This window comes from Abramis brama (genome assembly GCF_963993115.1).
Source record: "Abramis brama genome assembly, chromosome: 21".
Taxonomy (NCBI): Eukaryota; Metazoa; Chordata; class Actinopteri; order Cypriniformes; family Leuciscidae; genus Abramis; species Abramis brama.
The window spans coordinates 31599897-31624037 of NC_139983.1; the positions used below are offsets into that span (position 1 = coordinate 31599897).

Consider the following 24141-nt stretch of genomic DNA (forward strand, 5'->3'; position numbering starts at 1 on the left):
TCTTTTACCCATCAACTTTGAGACAAATTGACATTAGTTTCAATTCAATGATATATAAATTTTGGAAATCGTAGTTAAGTGAAACGATCACACTTCATTTTCACAGGCAGAGAGAGGACTTTACTGAGCATGTGCTGTGAAACTCATTTGTACTTGAACTTATTTGAAATGAAATACATGTAGTTTGTTACATTTGCCCGTAATAATTTCCCTCAGTCTCCCATACATTTTTTATTACAACAATCTGGTTAAAAAAATGGCTTAACATCTGTGCATCCTGCTTTTGAAAAATGAATGCAGGGAGACAAAGCTACATGCAGACAGATAGTAGTCTCTCTGAACATGTCTAATGCTCTTGATGGTAAACTCATCTGCCATTGCTCCCAGTGACTTTTATCTGCGGTTCGTTTTCTTTTATCTTTAGTAAGTCGAAGGGACCGATGCTAAATTGCCATATGGTTTTATATTTTATTGTATATTGAATTGCATCTCTGGGTGAATATGAGAAATAAATTAGATTTGCGGTCACAAATATTTCTGTGTGGAAAATTACGTGGATCAAAATATCATCATCCTCATACTTTTAAGTAAAAGATTCCTGTAAAATCATAGATATCTTGTGATGTGAGAAGAGGGATATACGTCCCTGACATTATTTGTAGTAGAAATGTATTCAGATGCAGATGAAAAACAATGTGTGAATTCTGAACTGCCTTTTTAAATGGAGTTTGAGGCTATTTTTTTCCCCAGGCACATGTATAATATAGGTATAAACTAATATTGTTTCCAAAATATTACAAAATATACAACTACAGCTTAGGGAGAGCAATTCCTCAACATTGATCCTAAAGCAACCAGACATGGACCATTACATGTTCCATTACATATTTCATTATATATACATATTCCATTCACATACCATGTCTATAAGGTGAATAAATTAATTTTGAATTTATAATACAAAATAATGTTTGGTTCATTTTGGTTCATTTTTTGGTTCATACAAAAAAAGTATGGTTGTAGTATGCTCTCTAGTGTCAATCACAGATGTAACAATCCTAAATGCTTCATTGTCCTTAAAAAAAAAGAAACCCCAACTTGACCACTAATTCAAGTTACAGTCAACTAATTTTAGGGACCAACCAGAAGCCAAACGCCCTTCTCAAGTGGACAATGACAATAACATGATCTTTAAAATAATCCTACTCATCTTCAAGGTCTCTCTCCTACAACAAACAAACAAACAAACTATTGAGCGATGTATAAGCTTAAACCCATAACATCTCTCCACCTTTCTTCATCACTTTCATAAAACAAAAAGCACAGGTAAAGCAGGTGTAGATTGGCTGAATCTAAGGGTGTGAATACATGCACACTTCCACATCAACAAGTACTTCATTCTTACCTATATTGTGTTTTGTGCCATATGGTTCCTTCTCGCAGCCTTGATTTCACACACTCTCAGATGCTCTCAGCAGGCTCACACCTTATTCCACAAAAAGCTCTCAGTCTACAACAAAAAGGCAGAAAAAAATATCACAATTATTGTCGTTCAACAATGCATGTTAAAAATATCACCTAAATGTCCTTGCTTTCTACTCAAATGCCAGGATGTTTGGATTTAACAAACAAGCTATCTTTAAAATGGTGATTTATTTTCCTTTGACGTCCATTTTGCTTCTACAACAGTGTGATACCATTTAAATCCCCAGGACGTCCAGATAAAAGTTTATTTATTAAATTACATTTTTACAGCAGGGGTTTAAACAGCAAATAAATGCAGCTTTGTGGTCACAATAAGATTTATGTTAGCTCAGTATAAAGTATTGTGTAGCATTCTCCACAATGTCAGATGGCCTGTCGATCAACACGCTTCTACTGTAATGCAACATGACACGCTGAAGCGGAGGGAATGTGTTTGAAAGCTCACAGCCTCTTTTTATTAATATTCTTTCTTTTTTTTCTGTTCTTTTGTGTAGTTGTGTGGACACAGTGTAATGTGCCATAATTTTTGTACCTCACTGGAGAGAGTCTCTTCACTTGTCATGGCTGGACAAACAAAAACACACTCATTTCCAAGTAATGTTTATTTGAAAGAGGGACGATGTCATTTCAGATGATGAGACCAATAATAAGAGGAGCTCCAGTAATATCCTGTTTCTATGTATGAATTCTTATCTTTATACCTCTCCTGTGGTAATAATGGCCAGCCTCTCTCTCTCTCTCTCTCTCTCTCTGTCTCTCTCTCTCTCTCTCTCTCTCTCTCTCTCTCTTTCTTTATTTACATAGAAAGTCATTTCTAGGGCAAGTATCCTATATATATTAGGTGTGGTATGTTCTTTTTAATAAATAATCTTTTTATTTTGTATGAATGCTGTTGGTTACACTTTATTTTACAGTGTCCTTGTTACATGTTACATGTACTTACCATAGTAATAACAGTAAGTTATGCATAATTACATGCAACAACCAAATCCTAATCCTGCCCTAACCCTATAGTAAGTACATGTAGTTGCTTAATATTACTCAGTATTTAAATATATAATTACACTGTAACAATGACCCCTTAAAATAAAGTGTAACCATGTTATTTATTTATTTATTTTTTTCCTTTGGGTAAATAAATATTTACAGGCTCATAATTTTGTTTAGGGAGTCTACTGGGATACATTTACATTATTTATTTAAATCTTATCATTTACATTGTTGCATCTACTCTCATTGGTCCGCCAGCCCCATTCTGTTGTGATTGGTCTACCACTCCGAACATGTGTCAGAAATGTAACGACACTGTAATTACACTATGGTGTTACTGTATCAGTTTAAGCCCAAGTTCGATAATGACAGTCAAGAACAACAAGCTGATAGACCCAAACCACCTTCGGAAGCTCAACATCTTTCACAGTGGTCACTTTTTTATTTTATACCTCTCTTACATTTCAGATGTTAGGTTATATGTAATTTCTCTGCATCACTGTAAAAACTGCATGTCCGTTAATACACTGAACTGCATCGGACTGCACAGTTTAGAAAGCAGTCGTTATAAAAATAGTGAGAATACAACAAAAAGCTGTGGCTGAACTGCTGAGGAGTGCTAAAAATGCATTTAACCGCTGATTCTTCAAATCTTCTGCCTTTGGAAGTCCATGTAACTCCAGGGCCTTATAATAACCTCCGTTTGAGGGCTGAATACATACAATAGAAATGTAAGCAATTATTCACTGAAAATCTTCCAAGGTAATCCGCCCATTTCTTCTTGGCATGTTCGTGAGAGAAACAGTGATGTCTGGTTTATGAACAGATCGTTTTATTGAGTCAGATCTTTTCAATGACTTGATTGATCCAGTTCATAAAACTAGTCTGAATTATTTCATTTTTCCATGAACTGAACTGATAAGATTCTTGAGACTCAATATCCCACTTGCAGGGTTATCAACCAAGTGGAGTGAATTATAGATCATCAGTGAATAGTGTATTCAATTTTGGTCTGTTCCTCGCACAATCATAGCTTCAGATCACTTGGAACATATCATGTGTCACATGTACAATATTTATGATAACATTATTGCAATTTTTTTTGCCCGTCCTCATTTACTATCTGGAAAAGAGTGGTCATCATTTTGTGTATTCATGCATTGTGTTCCAAAGAAGAAAGTCGTGCAAAAACAACACGAGGGTGAGTAAATAATGACAAAAATTTCATTCTATCCGAACATTTGTTTGTGATCCTATTTTATCAAATAATTCCAGCGAGGATGCTGATAAGAGCAAAACATGACAATTTGGAAAACAATTTCCACACTCCTCCATTTGCATTTCTTTTTGCTCTGAGGCATCAACAATTTCCATATGCTCAGAGTCGGATTAGCAGCTCGCTTGCTCAAGTCTAGCTAGTGTTCTTTTTTTTATTTCCTTCACACCAGTTTACCGCATCACATGTGAAGCGTATTCCCTATTCGGCTTCAAGTCAGTGCAGCCATGCAGACGACATCAGATGGGATGGGTATTGACAGCTCTTTAAATAGAACTGTGTGTGTGTGTGTGTGTGTGTGTGTGTGTGTGTGTGTGTGTGTGTGTGTGTGTGTGCATAATATGACGCAATCTTCTTTTGTGGCAAATAATAAAAATCAGCCACCGTGCATTCTGGGAAACGTATGTTTAAATCTCACTATGATCCTAAACTCAAGCTCAGTGATATGTGAACTGACATAAAATGGTTGACCTGCACTTAAATGCATTTATGAAACACCAAAACAAAAAAATTTAAAATGACTACAAAAGAAAACAATTGTTTGAAGTATTCTGAATACCCACAATTAAATGAAACAGTACAAATTGCTTGTAATATGTAAAAGCATCAGTATCTAATGGAGGGATTTGACCTTTTTAAAGAGACTTTAGAGATAAATGAGGAAAGATGCTGTAAAGCGCTCAGTGACAAACTCTGACATTTGCATTCAGAATAAACAAACACCCCTGTTTGGCTAAAAGAGGCTCTTGAGATGAACGCTCAGTTGCTGAGCCTCAAGAGAGCAACTGTTGAAATATCATCAATTAACATTAGATTAAACTTAAAAAAGAAAAAGGAAAACACCCTGGGCCGTTCTTCTAGATTTTCCATAACAGCCTGTTCCATATCATTACACACCGCCTGTTTTGCATGCATCTTTGTGTTTTTTACAGTCACAATGAGAACATTCTGAGATGCATCTTCTTTTGATGGATGACTGGCTCCATTCCAATGATACCAATTTTAGCTAATATGAGAAGAAAAAAAAAAAAAAACATTTAAATATTTGGTGGGTCGCCCCTTATTCACAATAAAAAAGATTAAAAAAAGGATATTTTTGATCTTAGTAAACTGAACTTAATTTATCATGTTTATCCAACTGATTTGACCAGTGTGTTTGAATTGATGAAATCATAATTTAATAAAGTTATCTCAATATCTCAAAAAAGAAACAAGAAACATTTTTTACAGTGTGTCTGCCAACATGTTGATATCACATGGCCGTATCATGCAATTTACCAAGTTACTGCTACTAATAATAATCACAATGTTTAATTTAAAGAGCTTAATGCTCATTGTGCTTTACAAAGCATAAACATAAAAGTGCATCTAAACAGAACAAACCAAGTTGTAACAACAAACATAATATACTATACGGTAAGACAGGGTAAGGTGACTATCGCACCACCTTGCACTCAAGTCTTGCACCCAATGAGCAAGAATACTGAGAATGGCGCATCTGAAAGAACAGTCTGTTCCACATGGTCTGAGACAGCCTCAATTTGCCTGCATCAATACAGAGGCTTTATGAGGGTCAGAGGTTTCAGAGCAGGCTCCGCACACAAATCCAAACACAAAATGGGAGTTGCTCAGCCACCTGACAAAAAACAAGCCCAGTCTTAGTATAGAAGTAACCTGGGCTAACCTTTGCGCCTCTCTTCAATAAGTTACACTGGCTGAGCTAAGAAACACAGATGTTATTTTCCTCAACTCTGGAGGCATACAAAAAGTTTCATAGCATGAAGCTATTGGCTCTATGCACGATCGCTTCCGCGTTTTGTCTCAGCCGCGCAGTTACATCCGGTGTCCGTCGGAAGCCGTTTATGCATTCGGTGGAGATAATGGTAAATTACACTTGCTGTTTACAAGAACTTCCAGCGGTTAATGTGAATGATGTTAACAATATTGTGAGGCAGTTAGCTGTCACACCTAAGAGTAAGAAAGACAAAGGGCTTTAAATTATATATTTCGAGCTACATCGACAACTTTGAGGGTGAGTATTCTCTCATGTCATGCGAAATCCGACTAGCGAATCGGTTTCTAAAATCGTTGTCTCCGTTTCTGAGAAAATTAATTTTGTGAAAGTTTTGCCGCTAGTACACTTCGCTATTAAACGCGCTATGCGGAAGTAAAGACGCTGGCTGAGATTCTACGTATTATGAAGTTATTATGTGGCATAGAAAAATAATCATGAAAATCCTTCACACTGGAAAAAAAAGTGTCTTTTTTTTTTCTTTTTGCATGCAAAAAAGAAAAAAAGAAAAAAAGTGACAATAAGCTTTGCCAGCTCATTGGTCCAATAGGAGTTGATTTGATTTCAGAAGGACATGTAGTATACAATCCTCCATTAGATCTATGGGCAGAAAACATCTATAGCTTTCAATACGGCCAACAGAACTAACATTTTTAATCTGACACATTTAACCTTTAATGTGAAACCAACAGCTCACTGGCGCTTTGATTAACCTTACATCACCACTGATCAGCTGCAAAATATATTAAAGACAAAAAGTACAATATGCCTACAGAGGTGTCATGCTCATTCAAACTTGTTAGCATGTGTCCCTTTAAATAAATAGTGCCATCAAAGTCAATTAGGTGAATTTTGCCAAAATGTCAATTTTAAGATAAAATATGTCATTTACCCTGTGTTACCTCTATATAATATATAATATTCCTTTATTATAATTATTAAGTAAATATTAAGTAAAATAAATATACATTTAATTTCAGTGTGTGTTTTTACTATCTTTAAATTAGCTTGACATTTAGGCCACTCTAATATATCTGCATGTTCATGTGTTTAAATAAAATATGCTTGTTATAAAAGACAATAAAAACAACTTAGTGCATCAAAACCACTCCATCAATAAAATCAATATCAGTCAACCACTGCATGTAAAGGTAAAGGTAAGGTTAAAGCACAAGCACTATTGTGACCCAGATAATGTGAATTTGATACAACTGTAGCTTTGATACTATGAAGTCAGACAGTAAATAAAAATTGCTCTTGTCATGCCATCAAAAGAGATGCCTTTGAACAGAATCAATATCATGAAGTGACTATTACATTTCATGAAGTTTCATTTGGCTTATGACCTTGTGTTTGGTCTCAAGAATACTGATGTAAAGCTAGTTCCACAGTGTTGCAGCTTATATAGGGGAACATCCTCAGGGAAATAGATACTGAACATGCAGAGACACGCTATCTCCCATGGACATTCATTTATAATATTATTTTAAACCCCAGTGATTGTTTTTTTTATCAATGCTGTGATGCATAGATACAGCTAACATTGATAATAGCCCTCAGAAATAGATCATATATTATTTTTCTTTACAGATTGAAATAAAACTGTTAAAAAGTTGACTTCTCACCGCAAGAACTCAGTGCAAGGCCTAATATAAGACATAGCCTTAGTTCAGGAGGCTGTTTTTACAACTACCTTACACTCTTGGTTCTCCTGTAGAGAGGTGTAATCACATTTTCCACTAGGTTTGGGACAAGTGCCCCTCAGATAAGAGCTTATCATATTCCTCCATGTTGTTATTATGTGCCTCTTGCTTGAGGCCCATGGGCATGTCCACTTATCTAGGTTCTGCCATTTGAGAGGGACCGCTGGGTTCAATGCGCTGTCTCTTTTCTTGCTATGAGCAGCATGTCGGAAAGAGATGTTACTTGGGATCAGTAATGTTCACTGGGTAATAAAATAACCTGGAAATATAATGTGCTTCCTATTGAAGGAAGGCCACAAAAGTAATAAAAATCAGGCTCGCACATTGCATTTTTTTATTTATTTAAATACCACATATTCTTTTCTAATGCCACAGTTCTTGCAGACTGCAATGCTGGACTGCAAACATTCACTATATTATGGGCATGTGTGTATTATCTCAAACAATGAATACTGGCAAGCCTAATGTCGTCAGTTCAATCAATGTTTAATGCATAATAAGGATTTGTTCTACAGTACCACATCCATCGGGTCTGAATATAATATGTACAGAATATAATAAAGAGGCTTATTTTTTATTTGTACTGTAGTTCAATATTGGTGACTCCTACGTGAAATGCTGAATATAAATCTAAGAGGAAGGATAACACGGTTCTAGATAACAGCAAATCCTTATCATGACAAAATGAAGCCAAACTGAACTCTCATTTGACTTGACACATGCCATCTTTCTTGGTTATTTGTATCGATTGGATTGCAGTAATCCTTATGGTACTGTATAAGTGTACATGTATTGTGTGTTTTTTCAATACACTGCAAGATATTAAAGTAAATACTACTGCTTGCAAGGCAACAATAGAATACTCTGGCAAGCTTAAGTTTGAGGTTCTGTGTTAGCAAATGTTGCTTGTATCATTGCATCATCGACATGTATCTTGTTTTCTGTTGGTTGCCTTGCAAAAATTGTAATGTAACTAACATCCTTCATATGCATGACAAGGTAATGGATACAACCAGAATGTTAAGGTTTGGCTGGTTAGCATCATTAGCATTAGCCCCCACCGGTATTCAACTACGTGAGTGAAACATCAGTGTATCTAGACCAGAATGATGAAATCCGGGGCATCTCACAAAGGCAAGCTGTTATAAAGTCAGCAGTAACCCGTAATAAATTAAACCAAACTGCGGGTGAACAGAGAGTGTAAATCATAATCATTCCCAGACCCGAGAAATGATCCTGAAGGTCGCCTTGTCCTTGATTTCCTTTGTTTAAACCACAAAATATCCAGAGGCTCATTTTATTCAAGAACACAATAAAGGGATTGATTTTTTTTTTCATGCATTAGAACTGGCATTGAATAACTTTTTAACGTTTCTGTTGGGAGATTTCAAAATGACACTTGTGTTGCAGGATTGGGCCTGTTTTACACATCTTCTCGAAGTGGTGCAAATCCAGTTTGGCAGCCTTATTATGCGTTTTAAACACTTGTTTAAAGTGCACCAATTATGCTATTTTAAAGGATCCTAATTTAGTTTTGGAGGTCGCCTAGAATAGTTTTACATGCAAGGTAAAAAAAAAACACACACACACCTAATAATATACATTGCACATCACCTCATTTCTCAAAGAGTCTTAAAATGGGTTATTCGAAGATTCAGCCTCTCTAAACCCCTCCTTTCCGTGAGAATACTTTGCTCTGATTGGCCAGACGGCCCAGTCTGTTGTGACTGGTCTACCTAATCTGAATTTCAGGTTTCCTCAGCACTTGATTCACAGCGATACAAACAGGAACGATGGCGTTCTTCGTGGTTTGTAACAGGAAACAAAACTGGAATTGCTTACTCTTTTCGGCAGTTCAGAATCAATTCTTTCCTTTAGGAGACAACTTTATTTGTCATGCATTTCATTTTTACAAACTTTCCAGACCTTTTACATTCATGAACAGTTATATTACACACTGCATCAAAGGACTTTTTTGAAAAAGCATAATGGGGCACTTTCAATGTTGAGCCTTAAGAGCAAGGAGGAGAGAAACAAACTTTATGGACAATGGGCACTGGATTTGTCCATGCAAATCTTTAGGTTGTAATAGCTGAATATTTTACTATGTTGTCATCATACTACCCAACATCAGGGGGCGCTAATCTTCGTGTTTGTTATGTTTAAATACAGACATGTACTAGAAGATAGATAGAGCTGTTTGGGAAGAGGAAAGCATGGCTTCCCTCTTGCATCGTCACATTTCTCTGAAATTAAAAGATCTGCTTTACCTCACCGCTGTGTGTCCTCTATGTGTCCTTCCTAGCAGAACTATTTAGTTTGTATTTTTAACTCTTTTGTATATATTTTAGATCATTTGTACGATTGGTATATTGAACATTTATTAATGAAGCTGGTATGAAGATCCATCCCAAAATAATTTTAGATGTATAGCGAACTCTTACTCATAGAAGTGCGAGTTTGTTATAAGGTTTTTGCTTGAGGTCTTGGCAATGGGAAATCTTGTGTTAAAGAAAATGAAATTATATTTCATGTTTGTATGCTGAAATAAATCAACTGGTGTTGGGTTGTGAATTGAATGTGTGCCCCCTGGCAACCAACACAAAAACAAGCGTTAAAGAAAAGCCAGTAAGGTGGGCTTTCACAGCATGCAACATTAAGTTGACATTTAAGAAGGGAGATTTTTTTGCAGCATAACCACACAATACCTTTCAATTTATTTCCACTTGCTACCCATCCCCCTTTCCCTCCCCCAGTTCTGTGTAAACTATTTAAAGCCTGAAAAATGCCATGCAGTGTGAATAAGCTCAATCCAGCGTGTTGACGGGAAGATGTTTAGTGTGTTTTTTTGTTTTTTTTTTAAGCTCCTGATATTCAGCACTTCAATGCATTTTCTCAGTCTTCTACCGAACCCCAACTTACCCACCCTTCAGACTGGGATGCATTACACATGGATTTTAAACCCCATTACTTCATCCCTTTTTCCTGTGGAGGTTTGAGAAAAGCTCCTCTCCAAGACTTTTTAAGTAGCTCATCTCATCACTCTAAGCATATTTGTAATACATCGTATAATCTCGCTTAACTTTCTGATAGCTCGTCTCGGCGGATTACGAGCAGCCAGCTGCCACTTCTTCTTGCCTGATGTAGTCTACCAATTACATGTAACTTTGATTTTCTTAGGACTCCACGGTCTAAAGGCTAAGCACACTGACAAATTGTGGTTGGTTTCTTGTTCCTAGAGTTTCCTTTGAGCAAGTCACATGAATGATGGTTTCATGAAGCATATGCAGAACGGCTGTTAAGATGATTTCACTCCAAGCTTGTGATGGTTGCACTTCTAGTGCACCTTCTAAAGTACTGAGTAATAATAAGGTAACTACATGGGTTAAGATTAGGTTTAGATTTAGGCTCAGGGTTAGTACCAAGTTGTAGGATTGAAAATAATCCAAGATATTTGAAATGAACAAAGACATTTGCTTTACTGTTTTCCTCCCCCTCTTTCTACCTCAAAAGGACCATGTGGAGTTCCCAAAGACACAGAGGGGCTGATAGTGATCAAGGCCTGTTGGCCAAGATGTGTGTACTTTGGGGGTCGATGAATTGTCACACCTTTAGTACGGTGGGGGAAGTTGTAATTATCTGATTGGTCAGTTTGAATGTCTCACATTTGGGTTTTAGTCACATGGTCAGGGAAAGATAAAAGAAGATTGAAACTGTTGCTCTGTCTCTTTGGTGCTCTGGCTCTCTTATTATTCTCTGGCTCCCTTTCTTGGGGTTCTCTCTCTCTCTCTCTCTCTCTCTCTCTCTCTCTCTCTCTCTCTCTCTCTCTCTCTCTCGGAACATTTTACATATATGCTGGGTAAGATTAATGGTTTAAGTTATCATCATCTCATACATCTATATTGTGACTATTTTAAGTGTAACCATATTTTGTCATTAAACCTTTTCAATTACAAATAATGTGCTAACTAATATTGATTTGGTATTGACTTTGAAGTGCTACATATTGCAATACAATATTGTCACTCTCTATAGCAACGCTCTCCCACATATTAAGCTTTTGTAACTGTGCTTATTTCCGTCATTGGTATAAGTAGCTGTGGGAAATCCACCCTTACAAAGTCATTATAAGTACAATAAGTACATAATATGCATATGCAGAACTAAAATAACAGTCCTGTGATTAAAGACAGCAGGATCTATCAGATGTGTCTGGTAAAAATATTGCTTACGTTGCTGTATTTCAGACATTCTCTTAAAGAATTGCAATCAATGGTTTCTTTAACTATTATAGACTCACATGTTAGGTACAAGGTAGTTATTGTGTTGTACAGCAGGGGTGTCCAAACCTGCTCCTGGAGGGCCACTGTCCTGCAAAGTTTACATAAAAAACGTGTGTACACAAATGCATTGTATCAAATGATTAATTTAAATGCTAGTACATAGTTAAAGACACTTAATATAACGTAGGTAACCTTATCAGCATGGCTCATGAATATTAGGTGACATGACATTCACTTGGTAGTTGTACTTGATTTTACTGAATAGCAAGTGGCTAGCCATGCTAGCCATGTTAGGATTATGAATTACCAATTGTAAGGTCATTCGATGCACGAAAAAGGATTCCTGCTTTGTCTTAAAGCTGTTGTTCCATGTAGCCAGATTTTATATTTTTTTTTTCACTATATGGCCAAGCAAAATATCGCTCTTATAATAATTATTACACAAGTAGTTATAAAGGTTGCTACACCCCCCGGAATTAGTATTTTTCTGTAAGAACAGGTCAAAAAGATTAAACAAACATCCATATGCTGCCATATATCGGTTATGGAGGAATTTACTGTATGTATGTGGCCTGAGCAATCAGATTCATTTGGCAGAGTTGCATCTGATATAAGTAGGCTACATCTCAAACCACATTCTGCTTGCTGTCCATCTCAATCGTGTCTCGACGGGCATTAAATCTCGGTCTTTTCATGCTCTGATGGCTGCCCGATCAGTAAAAACGTGTGAAAAAGTGACCAAGTGTAAATAAACCCCAAAAATGTCCAAGATTTGTGTATATGTTCAACCAATTACTGCACACCCAGAGGCCTAAAACAAATTCCACTAGTATGCCCGTATAAAAATCATCTTGTTCTACACAGATGCTCGATGTTATCATCTATGCCCTGCAAAAATGGATTCTGCTCTCCAAGTGACACTTGAAAATGCGGGTGTCCTGAAGATATGAAATGTTGCAGATTGAGTATGTCTGGGTGGAAGTTTAAGCGTATATGAGAGAGAATGAGTCAAAGAGCGAGGCGGAGAAGGCGCGAGAGAGACTTACTGTGCAGTCTTAACAGTGGCATGTTTGTTCTTCTTTCAGTATGTGTGATGCCTTGAGACATCAGTGAGCTCACAGCTGCAATGCTTTGGACACCGGCGAATGAAATGTCAGACACCCGGGGACAAGACACAGATCTCAGCCTCAGCGTATCGGAATATCAACACAGCCCTCAAGCTAGATAAAGAAATGAACTGCTAAGAAAGGCGTGTTTTCCCAAGATTCTAGTGAGATGGTTTCCCTTTTCATGCATAGCAATGTCCTCTGTGTTGAGAGAGATGGATGACTTTAGTCCATAGTCGCTCTACCAGTTACGGTCCCTTCACGTGGCTCTGATCATCCTTGTCCAGCTCAATTTCATACTGGCTGTCTCAGGTGACATATCAACCAGATCATACACTATTTATGTCTCTGTATCAGTTTTATATGTGATCCAAACAAATAATTTCAAATTAAAGTTGACGATCAACAAATTCCAATTACATTCTCGCAGTGCAAACAGAAGACAAAAGGTTATACAAAATTATTTTCTGCTCATATTATAACAGTGCACTGAAAATAATAATAATTTTTTTTAATGTTTTTGAAAGAAGTCTCATGCTCACCATTTATCATGCTCATTTATAATACAGAAAAATAGCAAAATCAATAAAAAAAAACAGTAATGTTGTCAAATATTAAAACCATTTTAAAGAACTTTTCTATTTTGATATATATATTTTAAAATGGCAAATATATATATATATATATATATATATATATATATATATATATATATATATATATATATATATATATTAAAATTTGATATTTATATTTTAAAATAGCAAAGCTCAATTTTCAGCAGTCTTTACTCCCGTCTTCAGTGTCACATTCATCATTCTAATATGCTGATTTGGTGCTCACTTATTATTGGTGACGTGATTTACCCTAATGCGCTATCGATTTGAGACTAAACTCTCTTTCAAAAATATAGCAAACCAGTTCCAAGAGGCCGTGGCACAGAGCGGCTCTGCTCAGTGGGAACTGTGACCAGAATACCAGATGTAACCATTTAATTAATAAATTCAATGCACCACATTAAATTCTGCTGTCCGCCACTGAGTAACCTATTCACGCCTCAGTCTGTGTGACGGTACTAACACTATTACCCTTTGCTATGGAGGATATTTAATTAACAGTGTGAATTTTTATGAGGAAGACTATTTTCTGTGCTTGAAAAAGGCAGACGGACTCATATGAGGGAGAAAATAAGAGCTTGTCTGGTCTCCAAACAACTCTGGCCACAAATCAGAAAATGTCTGTTCCAAACAAGTTATAACAACTGTTATTTACACCAGACTTTGCCTTGGTAAATGGAGGGTGCCTATTCCGTGTGCTGTCCAAATAAAAGCTGCAATTCAGACGAAGCTTGAAATATTTGAGAGGAACGATACGGTTCAAACACTGCTTTAACAAAACCTCCTTTTGAAAGTACACTGCTGCCTTTTAAAAGCTTGTGCTTTTTATATGAAGCCCGGGGCTATATTTGAAATCAAGCAGCATAGCCAATAATCCTATGAGTCCGACACATTACACATTACATCTTTATCTAAGATGACTAAGACATCAGAGTTCTGACAGGAAATTACTGTGACAATATGCATTTGTTCATAAGTGCAACTCAATATGCAGGGTATATGAAGCAGAATTAGACAAAGACAAATGTGTAAACCTGAGGCAGATCTTGTGCCTAAAGTTGATGGGAAGTCAGGAAACCTGCCGCAGACATCTTATAGCTCACTGGAGGCCATGAAAAGAGGCACTGGCATAAAACTGATGGATGTCCCTGCCCACATCGGGGAGTTCAGAAAATTGATAGAGGAACAGACGAAAGAAGCTCAAGATTTCTATCATGACTGCAGTAATAAACTATGGTGTGAATGAAATATTAGCATGTTATGAAGACAGTCTGCCAAATTTATGCCACTTAGCATAATGTAATATTGAATAATTTTCTCTTCATTTGTAAGATAGACCAGAGGAAAAAAGAAATACAAATTGTATGAAATGAGCTACATCTGAACCTGTGCCCTGGAGCTGCACCATTTTCTTTTTTATTCAAATAGAGATCACAATTCTCCCACGATTCCAAAGTGACAACTAAACAAAATAACATAATGCAATGTAAATTATGTAATTTACTAGAGGTTCTAGCAAAATATTCATTGCTGCAGTATATTTAAAAATGTTTCATTAATTTGAATAAATTACTTAAAAAAAATTGGTTTGAATGAATGATTCAATGAGTCATCTATAAGTACTTCACTTGTTTCATTACTGGATGAATCAGCGTTTTTTGAACGAATCTCTCAAATGAATGATTCAATGACTAATACATTCTTTTAACAGTCACTTGTTGCCACCTTGTGGCAAAACAATGTAATCAATACACCATTAGTGATAGGTGATTTTGATCACTACCGTAGACATCAGTGTTTATATCCGAACTTTTATCTCAGTAATGCGGAAACAGCAATACTGTGTGGTTGAAAATGTTGTTTGTGAATTTGTTACATACCTATATATGACAGTTGCTCTCTCTGGGTCAGTAAGCATGGGTGCTAATTTAGGACAGAATGTCACTTAAACTTGAATTGCATGCACAAAATTATCATTTTTATTTCCATGATGATACCTGTTATGCCACTCATATACAATGTGATGAGTCATGTGACAATAACAGGTATGTATGCATCCACTAATGTTTGTCAATTGGAATGAATCCAATCAGAATTCAAATGCTGAAAGTTCTGTTTATATGAACACTAAACATTGCAATATGATTCACATATTAATTTACATGTGCATCACATGTATTTCAAACAAAACTTCAGTGCATGTGTAGTCCCCAGTCACCGCAATTAGAACCAGAGAAAGCCACCACGATAATGTCACAGGAAGCGAGTATAATTGTCGTTTTTGCCTTGATGGCATATCTAAAAAGAAAATGACATTTTTGTCAGAAGAGCTTTTTAGCAAATATTTAGTAAGCATTCAGTCTCAACCAGTGACGCAAATTAAAATACATGCATTTGTATGACGTAAAATGCATCTAAACATGCATCACATCAATGCATGTGTGCGCAATGTATTTTTGAATATGACTGAGATAATAGTCAGATTCAAGCGTTTACATACTTATTTTTTCCTGTTGATTAGAGTATTTTCAGGCCCACACCAATCGGATCGAAGTGTTTACATGAAGGCTTTTTCGGAGCAATTGAGCCATCAAGCTGATTATAAACTGATTATTTGGGTGGATGTAAACATAGCTTATGTTGCATGCTACTATATATATATATATATATATATATATATATATATATATATATATATATATAATAATACTGTTTCATTGTTTTTTTATGTCTTGGGAATTATTCAGTTTATATTGTGCAGTATTCAGCTGGCAATAACCAAGTATTCCATTCCGAACATGGTCCACATCTTTATCCTATACATGAGTGAAAACCATTCAGCTCTGCCTTAAAATGTGCTGTCCATACCAGTTAGCAACATTAGTCAACATGACTTTGACTTATATCAACGAGACTACTCTTTCATTAAGAGTTTAAGGCCCATTCCTCCATGCCAACAAACCCTGAGCAAAATAAGCCAATCAATTCCCCTGCCAGCACTATTTAGTCTGACATCTCAATCTAGTCGATATGCCATGCCTCAAATTCTACCATTATCTTTGCTCAGAACATCTAGCAAATCCCAGCATCCCATAATCAATTTCCTCTGGGGGTGCTATGATCCTCTCTATCCATCACCTGCAATACCTTATCAGTAATACAAGCAAAATAAATAAGCTAACACAGACTACCTCAGTGCCAGCTGGTTTTGTGTCCTCTGCCTCAGGGGAAACATTGTGCCTCGTGGGTAAGTTGTTAAATAGGTAATTCAACATGGTTTTCAAACTAGAGGAGCTTGTGGGACAAGGCCTAGGCCAGCTACCAAATTTAGTAAGAAAGAACCCGGTCAGATCTGCTGACACAAGCCCTTATACTGATTTAAAATAATTCATATTGTCCATTGACAGCACAACCAGTGGTGTAACTTCTAGCAACAATCCAATCAGTGAAAGGCTTTTTTTTTTTAAAGGGGATGAGAAATGGCGAGACTGCTTTAGCTGGCATGTTCTTATGTTTAACTGAAAAATGACTTTGGCAGAAATTTTTCCTTGCCCCAGAATTTTGCTGTGCAAAGCTGTTTCAGATTCCAGGGACTGTACTATGTTGGGCAGACTTTTGATGGAGCAGATCTCTGATACTTTATCATCTGCTCAATAATTGCATTCATAATTACATTTGAGGCAGTTATTATCCTGAAAGAGTTGATCCTGAGAGAATGGGCTAAAGCAGTGGATTTAAAAGTGTGAGGTGTCAGTGTACAGGGTATCAGTGAAGAGATGAAGTGAGAAAAAGTAAACAATAAAAATGAAATAAAATCAACGTGAACTGAAAATTACAAGAAGACTGATACGATCAGCTTATTAGGTCAGAACTCTGCCTCTGTGGATGTGGTTTTGTGTGAAAATAAATCCTGGTTAACCAGGGCTGTATAGTGCAATGAAAAAAATCAAAGTAAATTTACCACAGTAGCACACGTGCAATTCAGTTTTGCATTTGTGTGAGGCAGAGCCGTTGTTTGTGTGAAGTGGGAGGGTTTTTTTTTTTGTGCTTGTTTTTGTGTGAGGTTAATCTAGGGCTGCTCAATTAACCAAAAGTAAACCAAAATCACAATCTGTTTTATGAAATTGCAAATGCTGCAATTATTAAATGAATAGATATATGCGCGGAATGTTTCATGGTAAAGCACAGAACTGTGATTTTTTATTTATTTTTTTCAGGGGGCTTGTTCTTGTTTGAATGAGCTCAAATAAGTCGAGGCTCGTACCACTTTCCCTTTGATTTCTAGCACTGCACATACAGATGAGAATGTACGTTAAAATACATATTTTAACATGCATCAGATATGTATCTTTCATCTCTCATATCTCTCGTTCTACGCCAAAAAAACAACTAGTTGTTCAGTTCGGTTCCGTACACAGTGCGTAGAAGTACCTATAGCTTGTCAGAGAAGAAGCCCACTATCTGAGACTTTGAAAACCCCTTGGGGTCATATAGTAATGAATGTTAAGACATAGCCTACTAAAGGGCTTTTATACCCTCCATATTTTCAGAGGAATTATTAGCACTAGCAATATTGGGTGTTCAAAACAGTCTTAGAACTGCTATTCTGTGTTATTCCTTTGAAGTGCAGATGTGGGTTGTTAATGCAAGATCAGGTGTGCTGACCTGCTACTGAGTCCAGGGTCTCCGCTTTCACACTTTGCCAAACACTATTACCATATTCTTGTTTCAAGTGGTGACCACTAAGTAGGCGAGAAGGCATCAAGCATTGAAGTGAAGAAAGTAGCCTATTCACTAACACCTACTGTCTTTACTTGCAGTGCACTGAACAAATACAAGCATTGTATCATGCTGTAAACTTCTTACTTTAACTTAATTTGTGCTGCAAATCTCCGTGCCTTAGGTTCTCTCTTTACTGTCCGAAAGTCTCATATAACGAGGCTCTAAGTAAGGATTAGCTAATGAACATCTGTTTCCTTAATTCAAGGCAAGACAAGGACCACAATGAATCTGTAAAATGAGGTCTGTTATACCTTCATACTATGGTGTCATCCATGCTCATGGGCTCTCATTTCCAGAGACATTTCTTTGAACCAATCACAACAGGAATGACGTCCCATCCAATTGGCTAAAGTTTGATTGGTTGATGGCCCCACACGAATGTGCAGAGCCCTTCACTACCGACTATTCTGAAATGTTATGTTAGGCAGCAGACAGGGAAGACTATTTCACGGATTTAAGAGTCCTCCAGTAAAATTGTTCACAATACATACTAAAGTGAAATATAGATGATTTTTATATTGCTCACAAAAAATGTTGATAACTACTTCTGAATGGCTGTGAATGGAGACAAATCAGAACATCAGAAATCTGCCTGCTGCCAAAAAAAAAAAATACATTTAGATTTGCTTCAATTACTGAACACATACTGAAATATAACAGCTCTGTTCCAAGTGAACTGACTGCCTACAGAATCTGCATGCTAAGATATTATAGGAAAGCTTTCGACATGAACTCTCTTCTAAAATGTATAGGCAACTTAATTATGCTGCCTCATGATACACGCTTATGTGTAAGGAAGGCTGGGAATTAACTAATTTCTGTATCCAATACGGATGTCACTTCACGTGACAAAAGAACGAACGACTCGAGACTCGAGAGGTGAACTAATCATTTATGTTTCCTGTACAGAGCCTATAAGCCTATGCGCAGTCAACGCAAAATGAACGTGATCGACCCATCACTAAAAACTTAATTTGGCCAGCTTCTACACACACACACACACACACACAGTTGTAATCGACATTATTCAGCCCCCTTTGCAAATCAGGTTTATTGGCACATTTTACAGACTTTCAGCTGTTTGCAATGAACAAATCAAACAAAAGTAATTGAAATAGCTCAACACAACAAATGTTTTTTCCCCACTACAATACAACTGAAAATGCAACTTTTACTGACTTCCGCAGTCTCAACATTATTCAACCCCCTGAATAGAATCCCTCACAACAGCACAAATTTGCGAAACAGGTGTTGTCTCAAGTACACCTGATGCAACTAATCAAGGGATTCATTAGTTGCACCAGGTGTGCTTGAGCTAGAACACATGACATATCTGAACTGGCTAGGTTTGTTAAGTGTCACGTTTGACTGCATGTAAGAAATAAGTCAAAAGAATGGTCCAAAAAGATAAGAGAGCATATCCTCACCCTTTACAAACAAGGAACAGGATACAAAAAGATAGCGAAGACACTAAACGTTCCTAGAGACATAGTTGGAAGCATAGTTCACAGGTTTAAAGTTAAAGGAACAGTGGTTACACTATCTGGACGGGGCAGAAAAATAAGCTATTAACGGCTGCAACCAGATTTCTGAAAAGGCAGGTTCAGAAAAACCCTAGAGTGACTGAAAAGACCTGCAGCAAAACTTGGTGGCGTGTAATAAACGCATGCGTTTTCCATGTCATAACTCAAAGACATACACCACTACTGACCCAAAAGCACAAGAAAAGTGCTCAAAATTATATAAATAAGCCACAGACGTTTTGGAACTTTTCTGCCCTATGGATCAGCGGTCTATGGATCAAGACTGAAGCTTGTGCGTCATTGGACCTTCCAACAGGACAATGATCCCAAGCATCCCTCAAGTCCTGGAAGATTCTATAGTGGCCACCACAGTCACCTGACTTAAACCCCATAGAAAATCTCTGGTGGGCTTTGAAGGCGGCGGTTGCAGCAGGCAAACAAGAATATTACTGAACTGGAGGACATTGCTCATGAGGAATGCTAAGATTACTCAGAAGTGCTGCCAGAATCTGGTTATACATCTCATTAGCAGCAAGTCATAACAGCAAATGGGTGTTCTACTGAGTACTAAAGTACAGTACAGTACAATCTTCCAATACTAAATACTGTTAATAAAATATTATGTTTGTGTGTGCCATGTATTATGCATGTTAGCGCTTCACAATAATTAAGCTGCCCATGTTTTGCATGACAAGTGGATCATTATCTTAGCAACACTACATTGCACACTATACAGTATATAGCAAACTATTTTGGAATCAGTTGTAAGTGAGCTTCCTATGAGGAGTGCTATTTGTGTTCTGCATAATATAGACTGTTGCAAATTAGTTACTTATGAGGATTCATCTCACACATATGGTTATGAAGGCACCTTAGAAAGCAGCTGCCAGTTCACAAGGTTTTAGAACTGAACAAATTATTCAGGTATGACTTTATATAATACGAGTGCTTCACAAACGTGGCAAGGATATTTTTATATATTAAAGATATGATCGTAAAGTAGATATATATTTCTTGGAAAACCGCAGAGCACAACACAAACAGTTTCACCTAAAACATGGCGAGGCTATATAAAAATTGCTCTTTTTTTACCTTCACAAAAAGACTTGAGATCCTATGAGCACACCAGGACTATAACAGACCTGAATATAACCCCAGCGTTTGGGTAACGCATGTATTTTATACTTTTGGTTCCTTAAATTCATTAAAGCTCAACTCCCGTATTCAAGAAATCTCTGCTCTGCCAAAGCCTTTTAACTTTCTCTATTCTAAACAAATCTTGGCATATCCATCTGTCTGCGTAGCTACTAACATTTGCAGTGTAGAACGTCCCAACGCCAGTCATGAGTGAGTGACCGTTTGCCAAATCAAAGTGACGCTGTCACGCAACATAATAAGGCTAGCAGTGGTTCCCAGAGATGCCAAGCATAAACGAGTCTGATGTGCTTCTTTGTATCACTGTGATTACATTTGACTTTTAGATTTAAATTTTTTTTTTTATTTGCCAACACATTGAAAATGGCAGGGCACTTGCATTGTCTCTCTCGTCACTTCAAACTATGAGATGGAATCGATCATAGATTTATTTCTGCCATGCAGGTGCTAAATGATATAGCGCCCACTTTAATATGTAAAACCATTTAACAGCGCATTGCAATCACGTACATGGAAGAACACATCTTGTTGTCTAATGAAGTTATTTTGACTTGCAAAACAGTGTTCCATATAGCTAACTAAGAAATAAGAACGGAATATTTAATGCCTGGTTTATAAATAGATCTACACAACATCCACACAGAGTTTTCATCTACATACTAAAAAAAAACAAAAAAAACAATATCATAGTTGAGCAGACGGGGAGTGTTGTAAAATTTCACAAGATGTGTTCACAATACATAAGCCTACATTTTCAACAAACGCGAAAGCTTGTGTTATAGTACTCGCACATTTTATGTTAAGTTTTAATTAAGAAAAACCTTAATATGCTTAAGTCAGCACAGCTGTGATCACCTGCGGCGTTCAGTGGGCAGCCTTGTGTCTATGGCCAAATTGAGATCACAATGATCTTCAGGGTAATACAGCACAATTGCAAGTGTAATATTGGCCAATTAGTTCCTATACCTTCTGTCAATAAATCCGTTCTAAAAGAAGCCAAAGCATTAAACGTTGTGTGTCACTAAGCAACACAGATCTGGAACCATGTATATGAGATTGGTACAACATTCTATATCATATATTATTCTATATCATTATGTTGGATAAAACTGAGCTTTTAACGCCACTAACAGCACTTTTTTTTATCAAATTTACACAGTTATAAATAAGCAGTAGATTTCTAAACTATTATAAATTGTACCCGATTAAAATAGGAATGCTATATTCAAGTTTGACAGACATACAATTACAGACATTGAAACAAACTGTGACAAATTACAGGTTATTACCTACAGCATTATGTAATTATGTAAAAAATAAATAAATATTACATTACGTAATGAATACATCTTAATTTTATGATTTAACAGGATTCATATTGTAATTTAGCATTTTCTGTACCCTTACTAAGCCTTTGAGCGTCCATTCAACATTGGTAAAGGCCAAAGTAAAGATACAGAATAACAAATTCAATTTGATAATGTAAACACACTCTCCACCCTCACAAAGGAGCTTACAGGGCATCCTACTGTTTTCTATTAAATCAAATAGACTGCATATGATATTGTGGGCGCAAAGGACTGATAGAGGACACGATGAACACATGACTAGCCTGCATGCGTCCAGGAGAGATTTGATGGTGAGCTTTCAGCATGAGGCACAAGGAACCCCTTTGAATTGAAATAGCTGATGTCTTCAAAGAAGCAGTCACCTTATGGTGTGGCGTCTGATCTCAAAGACAAAAGCTTGGTTGCGGTGTTTCCATATGGAAGGCATATGATTAGTTTCCATATTAAATTATCACTCTGAAAGAGGGGAGGTGGTGGGGTGGGGGGGGGTTGCTTGTGAGAGGAATTGCATTGTGAGAGGAATTGCTGAAAATGTCAGTATTCAGACGCACTGTCCAGGTGGTAATTTAATAAGAAGTGTGGCAATCAGGTAAATGTGTAGAGAAATTTCCACGAATCCTGTTATAACCTTAAAACACTTGTAGTAGTGGATAATTGGATGAATGTACACAAACAGCTCCATATGTATGGCTTTTCTGATGTAATAAACGTGCTCAGTAGCTCACCTGGTATAGCGTTGCACTTGCAACTAGAGCGGGGTTTTATGTCGAGAAAAGTACAATTCAATACCAAATTTAATTGCAGTTGATTGTCTTTTAAAAACAGGCCTGGGTGGGGTTTACATATATAGATTTTTTTTTTTTTTATGTAATAATAGAAAAATTGGATAACAACATAATAGACAATTGGACATATTTATTTCTTAACTTGCCATAGTCAGGGTGGGTGGTAAAAACTTTTGGAAAATGCCTACCTTGTCAACCATGTAAGATGTCTCAATCAACATTCATCATAGGGATCTACAACATACATATACAGCTGCGACTGCTGTGTACAGATAGTAATGAATGTTATCTCCAGTCTGTAAACTCAGCCTGTGATTTAATGAGTACAGGTCTGGTTGAGGTGTACTTGCGGTGAATTACACTCAACACTGTTGCATTAGTTGAGTGCTGTCTGATGCATTATTCACTTGCAAATGATGGAAACATGTAGCCCAGAATGACAGAGTCTCAAACCCTCTAACACTTTCCATCTAATAATGATAATGGTGTTTTTGAGATTGTGACTATTACTGTAAACAGCAATGACCGTCTCCTGGTATTAATACACTTTTCAGTGCAGAAAGGTGGAAATGAAGTGAGAGAGTTTGGTACAGATATAAATCTGCTTTTACTGTTGTTCATTTATTATTTTGTCCAAGCTTTTTCACTGCATTACATACTTATGTGAATATGTCATTGTTTAGAATCCGATGAATCTTTTCTGTCAGGAAGGTCTGAGAGCAAGCTGTATAAAGGTTGGCCTTTTTAAAGGCCAGCTCATTCGGTTGTGCCATGACCTCTGTCACCTTGAGTTCCATTTGATTTCCAAAGGAAAAAAAACTAAATATAAACCACCACCACACAGACTAAAGTTTAATGACCTTTCTGTTTAACTAAGAGTTAGTGGTCAAGGGAAAGGGATTATAAAGTCAGGGCTATAAAGTTATAACTTGTTTTGTAAATGCTTTATACGCAAATAGTTTGCAGTCATTCATTGAACATTTGAAGGACAACATTCAAAGCAAATTCAAGTCAATGTTTCTGCCAATTATTGAACTCAAATTTGAACGAAAAAAAAAAAAAAAATGCAACAATGCAAAAATCTATATTTGTAACATTATTTTGCATGACCTACACAAAAACAATGTTTTAATATGCAAAACTTTACATGTATTTTTTATATACATCTTATTTACTTCTTTATATGTATACTTTTATACAATATTATAAGTATTTGCTTCTTTCATGTTTGGTGGCATGTTCAATGTGCATTGAGTGGCACTAAAAGTGTTCTTCAGAACAGATGAACGTGAATA

General features: G+C 36.6%; 1 protein-coding gene across 1 annotated transcript in view; it reads right to left on the reverse strand.

Moving 5' to 3' along the window:
* LOC311072516 (leucine-rich repeat and fibronectin type-III domain-containing protein 2) overlaps positions 1-24141 on the reverse strand; it is a 114293-nt gene that overhangs the window by 32510 nt on the left and 57642 nt on the right. The window contains exon 3 of the mRNA XM_084097568.1: positions 1406-1510. The gene's annotated coding sequence lies outside the window, so the exon portion shown is untranslated. The remainder of the gene's footprint in view (positions 1-1405; positions 1511-24141) is intronic.